This window comes from Octodon degus, unplaced genomic scaffold, assembly GCF_000260255.1.
Source record: "Octodon degus isolate 3935 unplaced genomic scaffold, OctDeg1.0 scaffold00415, whole genome shotgun sequence".
Taxonomy (NCBI): Eukaryota; Metazoa; Chordata; class Mammalia; order Rodentia; family Octodontidae; genus Octodon; species Octodon degus.
This window is the reverse complement of record NW_004524991.1, coordinates 480,789-491,445: the sequence shown is the minus strand read 5'-3', so window position 1 is coordinate 491,445 and position 10,657 is coordinate 480,789.

Below are 10,657 nucleotides of genomic sequence, written 5' to 3'. Positions count from 1 at the left end.
CTAATCATTAAAACAGAAACACTAAATTACCTGGAAGAGAATGTAGGAGGAACTCTTGAAGACACAGGGGTAGGCAAACATTTCATAAATAAAAATCAAACTGCATGTGAAATCCTTGAAAGAATTAACAACTTGGACCTCCTGTTATTGAGAAGTTTTTGCATGTCAAAAGACATTACCAACAAAGTGAAAAGACAACCCACAAATTTGGAAACAATCTTAACTAATAAGTACTCAGACAAAGGTCTTCTCTCTAAAATTTATAAAGAACTAAAAAACACTAGGGCCCCAAAATTTAAGGACCCAATCCAAAATGGACATCTAAGATGAACACACACTTCTCCGAGGAAGAAACAGAAGAAGCTAATAAATGTATGAAAAAAATGTTCCACATCACTAGCCATTTGTGAAACACAAATTAAAACAACACTGAGACACCATCTCACCCCAGAAGGAATGGCTATCATAAAGAGATCAACTAACAACAAATGTTGGAGGCTGCAGGGATAAAGGAACCCTTCTCCACCGCTGTTGGGAATGAAGACTGGTGCAACCATTATGGAGATCAGTGTGGGGATTCCTTAAAAAACCAGGACTGGAAATCCCATTAAATTCAGATATCTCCCTACTGGAAATTTCCCCCAAAGAACTGAAAACATTGTATCATAGTGATATATGTGTGCCTATGTTTATAGCAGCACAATTTGTGATAGCAAAATCTTGGAAACAACCAAAATGCCCATCACCTGAGGAAAGAATGAAAAAGATGTGATATTTTTATACAATGGAGTATTACTCAGCTATAAAAATAAACTCAAAGCCTTCATATATAAGTCGATGCAACTTGAAGATATAAGTGAAATAAACCAGATCCACATACGTAAATATCATATTGTCTCCCTAGTGTAAGAACTCAAAGGAAGAAACAAATTTGAAGGCATAATACAACTAAATGGAAAGTGAGAACTTAAAAATTAAACAATGAAGAGACAGCAAGGAGCAAGTTAGGAAATATGACAGGGGCAAAACCGTACATTTATATAAACAAGATGGTTAAGGCAATGGTCCTAAGAATCTTCATCAGGTTTTTGAAAATAGCAGTTAATAGGTAGAATTCTCACCATGACTAACTCTACATGCTGATATATTTGAACTAAGCAACTATACTGAGGATAGCAATGTGTAATCCTAAAACCATGCTTGAAATACCTATCATTTTGGACTTCTAAGTGCCAACTGCTTCTAGTGTCATATTGCTTATTGCTGTACTCTCTTTTAAGTAAATTTTTGTAAAAAAAAAAAAAAAGTAATAAAAGAAAACAAGAAAAAAATTGTCATAGGATTGCCCTGTTATGATGTTGTAAATGGTTTGATTTCTAAATTTCTGTGCAAAATGTGTAATTTTTTCCACATTCTGTAGGGATTTAAAGTTTAGAATATTTACGGTTGTTGGAAAAATACCAGTTCTATGTTATGTCTAAGGTGTTTGATATTCAGACAGATAGCAATGTTAAGTCCAACTGCCTCTGTTACAGGGTAATATTATCATTAAGATTCTCCTTGGTGGTTAAAAACTAAAGTTTGCAGACTAAAAATTAGAGAAATAGAGGGGCTACAACGATAGCTATTATTTTCACCCTAACCCTTCCAGGTCAGTGTGGACTCAAGACATAAGCAAGCCTGTGCTGTGACATCCTATTTCTTAGTGGTGTTCTAAATTTTCTGATCAAGGAGATTATGGGGTCATAGAAGAAAGTGATCAACGATGTATCGTGTGCCTAAGGAGAGTCAGCTAGAAAGAAAAAGTCTCTCAGGCTTTCACAGAGAGCAAATTGATCTAGCAATGGCCGTGACTCATCCAGATGGCTGACACTGACAAAATATCTCAAGCTGCTGTACGTGGTTTTAGGGTAAACCCTGAGAGGATTTTCCTGACCTTGTGAGATGCAAAAGTTACATTTTAGTTATACACATCTTGCTTTAACTAGGTCTTAACCATCCAGCAGAAAAGTATAAACACGAGGTATAAAATGTAATGCCATATTAATATGCTGAGCTGTAAAAGGCTCAAGTCAACAACTTCTGACAATTGCCAGTTCTGCTGATAATCCACTACTCATAGGCACTATTGGACTATATTGTATTATTATGCTTAATTCAAGTACCTACAATATTTGAACTGGCATCAAGTATGAAAAGGCCCTTTAAAGACTTCTCCAAGTACAGCTTCTCTAACAGAAATGGAGCATCCATCTCTGACAAAGTAAAACAAAAAATGGGGATATAAATAAAGGACCATTTTGCAGTGAAAAAAATATGTATGTACATAGACAAAACTTAGGATTGTTATACAGCTACTTTCTCTTAGTTCAATCAGAAGAAAAGTTTGTACTAATATTGTTTGTACTAATATTGTTTAGATAAGATATCTAAACAATATTAGTACAAACTTTTGCATCTTGTCCTCTGAACAACTACTATGAAGACAACAATATGCAATGTATTAATTATTCTAACTGTCCTACTAACCTATTTTGAAACTGTTTCAGTGCTATTTTATTTTCTCATTAAAATTAAAAAATTAAAAAAGAATATAACAAAGCTGTCAATCAATAATTTTATACTCAGTAAAAAGACCTTTTAAAAAGCAGGTGTAGAGATAAGCAAATTCATTGCCCATATGTTGTAAGATGCACACCCACATGTACTGTGTATGTGACACATATACACTAAATTAGGGGTGTTGCGCATTGAACCCAGGACCTCACACACAGCAAGCATGTGCTCTGAGCTACACCCCTAGTCCTACAAGATTTATTTAGTTAAGCTCTTTCTGGAGAAAAACTGTGATCTAACATGAAGCTTGGATCCACACAAACAAATATAGAGGAGTAAGTGAGAATGAAGGCTCAATGAATCTTTATTTCTTACCTCAACAATCTAAAAAACAACAGATAGGGCTAGGGATATAGCTCAGTGGCACAGTGGATGCCTGGCAAGCACAAGATCCTGCAGTCAATTTCTAGTACAAAAAAAGCAAACAAACAAGAAAAACCAGACAATTTAAGGGAGAGTTCATAGCAATGGAGTGTGTGTTTAATTAAGTGGCTTCAACAGAACAAAGGAGGGAGGAGCATGAGGAGCACACTGCTTCTGGTTCTTATGCTATGTGACATTTGAGGGGACTCTTCATTAGTTAAAGATGTTTGTTGTAAGTTTTAGGACATAAAATGCCTCTCCAACGGTGGGGTGACACAGCGCCTGCCTGACAGGCACAAGCTCTGCCTTGGATTCCTGGTACCAAAAAAAAAAAAAAAAAGGATTCAGTAAAGGGAATAAAATAAAATCATTATAAAAAACATCAATTCTAAGTAAGACAAGGTATGCAATAAAGGGCAGGAATCACATGGTCAAAGTGAGGTGCAGCTGCCTGGCCGCACGTGGACCATGCAGGGAGCCGGATGCTGCACAGGGACAGATGGGCCACACTGCGACGGCCAAATTCCTGGCGAAAGGTTGTGAGACTCACAAGAAATTGTTTCCTAAAGCCATCCTGCACAAGGATGGTTTGTTGCATAGAAATAAATAATTCAAACATTTGGTATTTATCAAATTGTGAGAAACCAAAAAGTATAGAGATTCCTGTCAACCCAGTCAAGAAAATGTTCAGAATGAGGATGTAGGGCTGCCATAAGCACTCAGTTTTAAGACACAGTTGTGCTTTGGAGAGCACAGGAGTTTGTCCATGAGGAGCTCCCTTGGGCCTCAGCGTGGCGTCACCTGGACCCTTGCACTGTGCGGGGAAGCAGGCTGGAAGGTGGGCTGCTCGGGGATGGCACACGCTGCTCTGGGAAGGGAAGTGTGAAAAGATAATGGGACAAGATGGATTCGTGAGGACACGCAGAGGCTTGCGGACACCGGCTCGGTACAGCCATCAAGCGCAGTGGTGCAGGGGCAGATCAACCTGATCCAAACCCTTTTCACTCTGTTTTCTGGCTTGAGGCACACATTGTCCCCCAGCTAAGTACAGATCCTCAGATATTCACTCCAGGTAATGAAAACTGCACAGAGACTGTATCTTTTCAAAATCCAATGAAATAAAGCTTGCAGTGTGCCTGGTTCTCAGCTAAGCTATTGTTATTTTAGGGTGTACTGGATACCTGGTCAGCAAATTATCCCTTAAGACACAATAATATCTTGAGGAATAAACTTTGATGAGCATGATCTGTTGTACATGTTGCATTTGAGATGTGTGTGGGTTATTTCACTGAAAATAAGCAACAGATAATTGAGCATATGGGGCTACAGGGAGCAAAGAAACTGGGCTTGGCTTAGTCAGTTTTCTTTTGCTGTGGCAGAAGAGCTGCTTCTGAATAATTTATGAAGGAAAGAGGATATTTTGGCTCATGGTTCTGGAAGTTGACTGTGCCAGCAACCTCTGCGGGGCTTGAAGGCGTCATGGCCAAAGAGCAGAAGGGAAGTGAGGTTTTGTGGAAGAATTCAAGTGCAGTGAGGGGAAGCAGGAGGCTGAGCCCAGGAAGCAGAAATCACTGGGAACATCTGGTCTCCCAGTGATCATCCAGTCCCCTTCCTCAACCCAATCACTTCCCCAAAGGCTGCTCCACCCGTCAGAACTCTTATCTTGGGGATCTGGCCCCAGCATGAGTTTTGGAAGGACAAAATAGGCAAACCAAAGCAAGCTATGAGATGAAATCAACTGTTGGAGGTGCCCAGATCTGAAACTGAAACACCTGAGATCATCCAAAGACACCAGAAACTCAGGCAGGAGAATGAATTCGGCAGCTCCCAGGACTCGTGCTGTATAGAATCCCTTCTTCATAAAACACTGGAGGGTTGACTGCTAAGGTATATTTTTAAACAAAAATCACATTACTACAGTGTTCATTGCTCTACTTGCTTAAATGTAAACTTTTTCAATAACAATAGCCAACGGGTAATGATATATTCCCCCAATATCAATGCCACTGAAAAATTATGGGTTTTGAGAGGGGAAGGGAGAAAGGGAGGAGAGAGGATACATACTGTCAAATCTTTCTAAAAAGTCATTATTCAAAGAATGTTTGCGGGTGGATTTTACTTATTACTTGGCACTAGAGACCAGCAAGCTAGGGCAATGGGTTGGCAAAAATAATAAATTACTACTGTGCAAATCACCACTGCATTTCCTGGAAGAGCTGACCCCCTGTTCTCTCTTGCAGGGGAGACACAATGCACCAACCAGCAGGTCTCACCGTGCCTTTCAGTATAAGGAGGGAAGGATGCTTTATTATTGCTGTTCAAAACATGGCTTATGGGAATTTTTTTCCATAATTTTATTGAGAAACAAATAGCAATGAGACAGTTTCAAACCAAATTGGTAGGACAGTACCAATAACTAACACATTGCATACATTCTTTCTAGTGGTTAATTGCTGTACAAGATGCAGACTTGATATCTTATTTACAAACACCATTAAAGCAAATCCCCCTACTCATTAAGAGAATGTAACTATATATCTATCCTAACTTTGAATACACAGATACAAAACGGACATTCATCTGTATCCCCTTTTTTTGTTAACTTCCATAATTTAAATATTATAGGTGTGTAAACTCAGCAAAATATTCTAAAAGAGTTCAGTAGTCCATAATAGTATTGGGTCTTCTGCTTGACTGGCAATGTCAGAAATTGGTGACCTGAGTCCCCTACAGCTCAACATAACAGCATGGCTTTACCTCTTATATTTCGTTTTTATACTTTTCTGCTGGATGGTTAATACCAAGGTAAAGCAGGAACCTATGCAACAAAAGTTGTAGTTTTGGGGTCTGATAAGGTCCATGAAATCCCCTCAGGATTTCTCCTGAGATCCTGTACCACAGATTGTAGAACCTTTGTCAGTGTCAGCCATGTGGATGAGTCACGGCCAATGCTTGGCCAGTGTGCTCTCTGTGAAAGCCTGAGAGAATGTTTTCTCTCCATGTGACTCTCCTTAGGCACATTCTACGTCATTGATCACTTTCCTCTTTGGCTGGCTTATGGGAATTTTGAGGAAAAATGCCAACTAATTTATGGCTAGGTGAAGCTAGCACTGATCACCTCAGATGAAGCTTCAGAGTGAGTCATGGGATGATTTTCTGAAATTGATAAAATTCGTTCAAGAAATAAGAACAAAGAAGCAGGTGATCCACTGGTTATCCTCTTGCAGAACAGTTCAATGACATTCCAAACTGAGAAACTACTGAATGATATCAGTTTAAAAAACAAAAGGTGAGCAAGAGCAGGTCCCTACCATAACAAAGAAGCTTTGGTAAAGACAAGAACTTTGGAGTTGCCAATTAGTGGCACCCTAGATTTCTGACCCTTATGTAGTCAGTGGCCAGAGATGTGGGCAGGCTTGGCTAGCCACTAACATTAAAAGCCCAGTAGAGGAGCAAACAAAACCACTTGTCACTCTATATACCAGAAGTTTTCATAGAATACTGTCCATGTCTCTGTGTTTGCACCGGTAGCACGTTCTCTTGGAGGATAACTATGATATAAGATTTATTTATTCATTTTATTGTCATTTTATACTATTTATTCTTCAACAATAGTACTGAATACTGTGCTGGATCTGAGGAATTAAGTAATGACTGATAGTTCCTGGATTGGGGCTGTTTTCAATATGAGTGAATTCAGGTCCTAGGGAAATGTGTTTTGAAAAATTCAAAACAAATAAAGTGGCAAAAAAAAAAAAAAAGATGTTGTGCAGAATGCTATGGAAATAAGTTTTACTGACAAGCACCTATGTTTAGGGAAGGTAGCCAAAGAAGTCAGCAAAAACTTCTGAAAACAAACCTGTGTGTTATCTGAACAGAGTTACAAAGGCAAGAGAGGAGGCTTATTTAACTTAGAGGGAAAACTAATTTTAGATTCCAGGAATAGAGGTGCTGGATCTGTTAAAAAGCTTTGAGCTATGAGTAACAGAAAATATGACTAAATGGAATTTATGTAATAAGGGACTTTAGCTTTCCACCTGACAAGGAGATAAAAGGCAAGATGCTCTAAGTTAGAGAACCACACAATCCCACTATGCTCCACTTCCCTTCCACGTGTATCTTTAGCCCCGTTTAGCATGTCAGAACAGCTGTGCGTGCTACAAGGGGGATCTACGCAGACAATCCAAGTCAGAAGAGCAGAGGAACATTTTCTCCCACTGTTTACTTTTATTCATGGAGCTCTACTTCCCCAGAAGCCTCAGATAGACTGTCCTTTGATTCTGTTTGTTAGGCGTAGGGAAAACGTTCATGCCTGAACCAGTTGCTGGCAAAAGGAACTGGAGCCAGTGACTGTTTAGGCCAGGGGCTGGTCCAAGCTGTTTCATGAAATTCTACAGGTGAGGGTTTGGTGATTTGGTAGGTAATAGGGCAAAACAACCCCAAAGGCACAAGCAAGCACAAATTGTGCCATCCCCCAAATGTTGATTCTTCCTATTAGCATATCTCTGTTAAAATGGTGCTTATTATGATTGCATCTTCCTCAACCAAAAATTTATGAAAATTGCTTGTCTCTGCTTTTATTCAAGTATGTACGTAAAGTCCTTAAATTTTTCTTTTGGCCCATTAAAACCCAAAATATTTACTACCTCTCCCTTTATAGAGAAAGTATGCTGATTCTGATTTCAATCAATCATTACTGATTCCTTTAACTGGCATGAGTAGCAGCCTTTCCTAATTACATAATTCGACACAGTGAATACTGCAGCTAAAGCGAATCTCTAGTGGTGAAACATGGTATAAAAGTATAGTTGTTGAGATGTATCTGTGATGTTTGCCTCAAGTATGAACCAAGATGATGTATTAATTAAGAAAAGACTCCTAATTTTCAAAGAAGAAATGGTAGAATGTATTGGTTGATACATTGTGTCAACTTGACTGGAGACTCCACTGGGCTGGCGCAGTTCCTGGCCTGAGGGGGTCCTGTCCTGGCTCACAATTGGTTCCACCCTAGGACACAGCAGGTCACCCTAGGACACAGCAGGTCATCCTAAGGCATGCATTGGTTCCTCCCTAGAGCAGGACCAGGGCCTGTCCTGGGGTGGGATTGGTTCCACCCTAGGACACAGTTGGCCCATCCCAGAGTAACTCAGCACAAAGAGACCATATAAAGGGGCTGAGTAAGGAGCTGAGGTTCCACTTCCTCAGAGGAACTTTAGTCTTCACATTCAGCTTCGACTTCATTGCCTGGCTTGCAGCTCACTCTTTGGTCTCCAGCTTGGATCCTTCGCCTTCCATCGCAGACTCTTCAGTCTTCTGTCGCAGACCCATTAGCTGACGCGAAGAGGCTTGCATGGAGCACAGCAGTGAGCTTCAGACCTTGGGACTGAATTCTTCAGTCTGGCATGTGCAGATGACCTCTACACACTCCCCCATCTGACTGCTGCTAACTGTCGTAGGCCGATTTTGTAATTCCTCATACCTTGTATATCTTATGTTAATATCTGTTCCTTATATTACATCTATTCCTCTAAGTAAAACGCTGACCAATACATAGAATATACTATTTAAAGGTTAATAGTGATCAGATCATAAAAAACCTTGTATATCACATTATAGAATTTTAATTCCATCCCCAAAGATAACAGGCAGTAGGTAAAGGATTTCAACCGTGGATGACATTATCAAACTGAAACATTACTGAGCTATTTTGGCACAGTGTAGAATCAGTGTTGGAGCAGGCAGGGCTAGGAGCAAAGGCCCAAGTGAAAAGGAGTTATCGTATTCCTCACTGAAGTAAAAGCTGGAGTAGAGGTGGTGGAGATGAAGATAGACGAGCTCTTGAATGCATTTTTACTACAAACAGCGGGAGAATTCAAGATAACTCTGTAGCGTGAGCTACAGGATTAATGGCAATAGGGCATGCAGTAAATATATCTCAGTTTATACATTAAATACCTTAGTTCAGTACATGCAGCATCTCACTTTAAACCTGGGGTTCAGTTGTCAGATCACTGGATAACTTCCTGAACACCTGAGACCACTTCTAATTCCAAGTCTCCTTCAAGGTGTCTATTCCCAGTGGACAGGTACAAAGGAAAACATCAAGTTAATGGGGTATTGATAAGTGACAATATTAAAGTCGTACTTCAGTGTGTGTTTATTTCAAAGAGGAAACAATAACCTGACAGAATGAATTACCACTGGTAACATTTTAGACATCAGTGATAGAACGAGACTCAGAAGACTTTGGTAATTGTCACAGGGAGTATTTAGGCTCCTGAACTCAACACACAGAGCGAGATGCCTGTTCTGCTTCAGCATTCTGGCTGACTCTGCAAAGAAAGAGGGGCCAATTCCTTCTTTTGTTACTGTCTAAACCAAGAAAGAGCGACCTTGTCAGAGACAACAATGAGCCTCTGATCAGGTTTCCGACTGTGGCTCGTTAGCATATGAAGTTTTCTCTGAGCATGACCAGAATATGCACAAAGGGCCATTCTATTTCTAAACCCATTTCTTTCAGGTGTGCTGGCTCTTATCTTTAGATTCTTGTCATAGCGCAGAGACTCGGGTAATATAACGCTGAGGACAGAGCAATATTGAGTAACTTTCATCAGCCTTTTCAGCGTGGCACAGCTCAGCGGGGGGAGAAATGATAAGGACCAAGATTTTGCAGCCATTCTGGCCCCAGGTCTCAAATGCCTCTCTTACTCCCTCCCACTGGGGTGCCCCAGGCTTGCACCAACATGCCTACATTTCACACAAATTCAAGACGGCTTTCTATAGAACATTTTCCTTAGGTTGTCGTGTAGAGGCAAACCATAGCTTAGGTGTATCCTCGCCTAATTTCCTGTCTGGGAATTTGTGACAGATGGACTATAAACATTATTAACTAGATTAAATGTCTTTTGCTCCAGCTAATAGGGAGTCATGATCATTACAAAAACAATAGGTTAAAACTGATGCGCTCCTTTCAGAGAAGATGAATGCAGCTCCTGTGGTGGAACTAACCCTACCGGGACCATTAGGAAAACCTTGCTTCTTTAATCCCACTGGTTTAGCAGCTTATCATATGCACTATACTCCTCCATGTGAAAAAGTTGCCTGACTCGTAGGATTTCAGATGAATGAATTTTCTAAGAAGCATTTTAACCAGAATTTGATTAGGCAGCTGTTACAAGACTTAGAGAGCGTTGGAAGAAAGAGGCTAAAGCGTGCTTCTGGTCGCTGACTTGGAAGTCGCTGTTACTCTCAGTGTCATTTCTTGTGACCTAGGAATCTCAGCAACACCGTCTAAAACCACATTGCATTCTGTTGCTTTAATTAGCAAATGAGAGGATGGGTATTTTATGTTCTAAATAACTATTAACATCAAGTAGTAGGATTGTTAAAGATTTGCAAATAAGACTTCTATAAATTGGTCAAGGATTTATTTAATTTGAATTTAGGATAACAAAAGGAAATTAAATTTGTGCAGAAATATATGCTGCTCTTGGGCTGGGGAGATAGTTCAGTAGCATAAGGGCCTGCCTGGCAAGCGTGAGGTCCTGAAGTCCTGAGTTTGAGCCCCAGTACCAAAAAAAAAAGAAAGAAAGAAAAAAGAAAGAGATATAAGCTGCTCAGACAGAGCACTGTACTGTGTTCAGACCTTCTTTTCAACCTAAAGCAGGGAAAAACCTGC